Genomic DNA, 3,355 nt, shown 5'->3' with positions numbered 1-3,355 from the left:
GGTTTTACCTTTAAGTAGAAAAATTTTGTGCATGCATGCATTGATGATGTATGACAAGAAGCATGCCTTAACTGGGTTTTTTTTTTCATTGAAATAGCCCAGAAGATCTATTAGATGGAGTTAAGTCACAAAAAAAGGAAACAAGAACAAGATATGTTCCAAGTTATGACATTTATTCCACCTTTTAATGCCTATTTGGTCATTTAGTCTGATGCAAACAAGTACATGACTAAGCTTATGACACTTCACCAGTCATCTTGCCACACGAAAAGTTTCCATTCACATAGTAGCAGGAGTTAGCCACAGTTGACACTTGAGTCAGTGTCCAAGAGCCGGATAAGCAAACAGGATTTTATGATACAGGAAGTGACTCTTGTTCCCCTAAGACATTGAACTTCCTGCTGAGCAAGGTAGAAATGACATCTATGTCATTATGTGTAGTTTTGGTTTATTTTAGAGATTCAGTTTGATACCTAACCCTTATAACTACAATATTAAGCATTAGGTGAAACTTTTATTCTGGAGTCATGTTAGAGAAAGTCATTGTAAAAGCAGTTTAATTGTACACAAAGACACTTAGGAAATTATTTGTTTTTGGTTAAGTTGAAAAAATGACTTAACCTCTGGGCCTCAGAATTTTTTCCTCTATGAAGTGATGAAACCACCTCATAAGGTAGTTACTACTAAGGAATAAATCAACAAGTACATGTACAGCATTGAGAATAATGTTATAAAGGTTTAGCTACTGCTGCTACTATTCCTTGTCCATATCCACACATTTAGAGAGTTAGTCATGACCCTAATCTACTGTTCACCATGACATAAATGGTCAAGAGGTGAGGGAAAAGTGGTATAAAGTTAGGCAAGAAAGTAGCTAGTATGAACACAAGAATGCAACTACAAGAATACTAAAGAGAACCTAAACAGAAGGAATGCAGGGTGTTTTTAGGATCTCTAAAGCCAGGCGTCCTTGCCAGCCACCGGGCCACAGCGGGCCCTAGCCAGTGGGCCCAGCAGCAAAATGAGGCAGGTATGCAGGGTGAACCACATTACACCAGCACCCTGAGGACGGAAGATGGCGTGGGTCCTTGTTCCTCACTGGATCAGGAGCCTCTAAAGAAGAAAAGGTCTATTTTCTTAATATTTGAACCCAGAGCTTCTCAAGTGTTTAATTTAGCTTCATAGTACACACTAATGTGCACACTGTACGTGATCAATAAATACTGTCAAATGTCTACACAAAAGAATAAATACCTGACAAGAATGACTCCATCTCTTACCGAGCTTACCTTCCTGAAAAATGACATTTCCCTGTACGCTTGGGGGCGACCAAGCACTTCCATGAAGTTCAGGAGCAACAATTACTTCCCGTGGCCCCTTAACCACCTTACCTGTCCGTGCCGCAGTGTCTCATGGGAAAGGTAGTTCTGGCCCTGGTTGCCTGGCCCCAGGCAAACTGAACCCAAACTCAACTTCCCAGCAAGCAGTGCGGCGGTCTTGGCAGAGGGGCAAGGTAGCTGTAGCAGACACCGAGGCAGGTGTTCTTCAGCGAGCAGGCCTTCCACCGCCCGTATTAATTCGGCTGCAGTCTCACAGCAACACTAGAAGGCTGGCGGATCCGGAGACAACCTGCCTGTGGCTCCCGCGGCCCCAGAAGAGAAGGATTTCTTGCAGAAATCCCAGTCCGCGGACATGAACCCTTTAACTAAAGTCAAGCTGATCGATCAGCTGAATGAGCGGGAGGTCCAGCTCGGGGTGGCGGGTAAGGTGTCCTGGCACTCCCAGTACAAGGACAGTGCCTGGATCTTCCTGGGAGGACTTCCGTATGAGTTGACTGAAGGGGACATCATCTGTGTGTTCTCACAATACGGGGAGATTGTTAATATTAATCTGGTGCGGGACAAGAAAACCGGGAAATCCAGAGGATTCTGTTTCCTCTGTTATGAAGACCAGAGGAGCACGATTCTGGCCGTTGACAATTTTAATGGGATCAAGATCAAAGGAAGAACTATCCGAGTGGATCACGTGTATGACTATCGGCCTAAGGACTCAGAAGAACAGATATTGTGACCGAAGAGCTCCAGGTTGAGGGCTGTGGGGCTCAAGCCCCCTCACAGAATTCATCTGAGGATGACAAACCCACCACACACACACACACACCCCCACACACACACACACAGTGAATGGAAGGAAGGAAGGAAGGAAGGAAGGAAGAGAGAAGGAAGGAAAGAAAGAAGGAAGGAAAGAAGGAAGGAAAGAAAGAAGGAAAGAAAGAAAGAAAGAAAGAAAGAAAGAAAGAGAGAAAGAAAGAGAGAAAGAGGAGGGGAGAGAGAAGGGGGAAGGAGAAGAAAGAAAAGAAAGAAAGAGGAGGAGGGAGGAGGGGGAAAGAAAGAAAGAAAGAAAGAAAGAAAGAAAGAAAGAAGAAAACAAGACAAAAGGCTGAGGGGAAGGTACTCGTGGAGCAGTTGGCCTCCTCTTCAACTCCCAGAAGTAAGAGGACAAATGAAAAGCGTGACCCTGGCTCCAAAAAGCACCACAGCAAGAACTCTGGAAGGGGTCAGAAGGCAGAGTCCAGGAGGTGCTGAAGAACCACCCCAGCTCCCCTGAGGTCAGGACAACCTATTGGGGTGCGGGGGGAGATCTGGGAGAGGGAGCTGAAAGAGGAGATGCCCAAGCAGGAGCACAAGTCCTCAAGCAGGAAGGAAGACAGAAACGAAAACGCAGGGATAGAGACAGATCAAAGCTCAGACTGGCTGGGCGAGGGGCATTTTGAGGGACATAGCCATTGAAATAGAAGTAAGCTGAGATTTACCTAAAAGGTCCGGGAACTCCCCAGACCTGGACCCCTTGAATCCCAGCGACCGCAGGCATCTAAATGGAGCTGCTGCCCAGGCAGATGCTGGGCAAAATCGGAAATGAAATACATTTTAAAAATGCAGTCTGCACGGAAGTATTGCGGGTGTGATTCCTGGTCAGGGCGCATGCCTTGGTTGCTATTCTTCCCCCATTGGGGCACATTGAAGGCAACAGACCGATGTTTCTCACATCTGTGTTTCCCTTCCTCTCCCCCCCACCACACCTGGCTCCCCCTCCTGCCCTCCCTTCATCTCTTTTAAAATTAATGGAAACATGTCCTCCAGTGAAGATTTTAAAAAATAAAGTAAAAATGCAGTCCAATTCAGTTATGTTTTTAATGTTTCTGTATGTAAAATCTCTGAGTCTGCATCCTTTAATCCCTTGAGTATTAGAGTTGTTGAGAGAGCTGTAGTTTCAACAGCCAAGTGTCCTGGACTTTTGAGCAACATCCATTGTCCCTGGTAATATACTTCGTATTTATCAGAGTGCATATCCAAAA

The 3,355-nt window shown here is 45.3% G+C and overlaps 1 pseudogene; it reads left to right on the top strand.

Annotated features, from left to right (window-relative positions):
- The first annotated feature begins 1,692 nt into the window (after positions 1 to 1,692).
- On the top strand, positions 1,693 to 2,919 carry LOC129087536 (RNA-binding motif protein, X-linked 2-like; annotated as a pseudogene).
- Positions 2,920 to 3,355: the final 436 nt, after the last annotated feature.

Source organism: Pteronotus mesoamericanus, unplaced genomic scaffold (genome assembly GCF_021234165.1).
Source record: "Pteronotus mesoamericanus isolate MK-2021 breed Mesoamerican mustached bat unplaced genomic scaffold, CSHL_Meso_final contig_130, whole genome shotgun sequence".
Lineage (NCBI taxonomy): Eukaryota > Metazoa > Chordata > Mammalia > Chiroptera > Mormoopidae > Pteronotus > Pteronotus mesoamericanus.
This window is presented reverse-complemented; position numbering and strand designations above follow the sequence as displayed.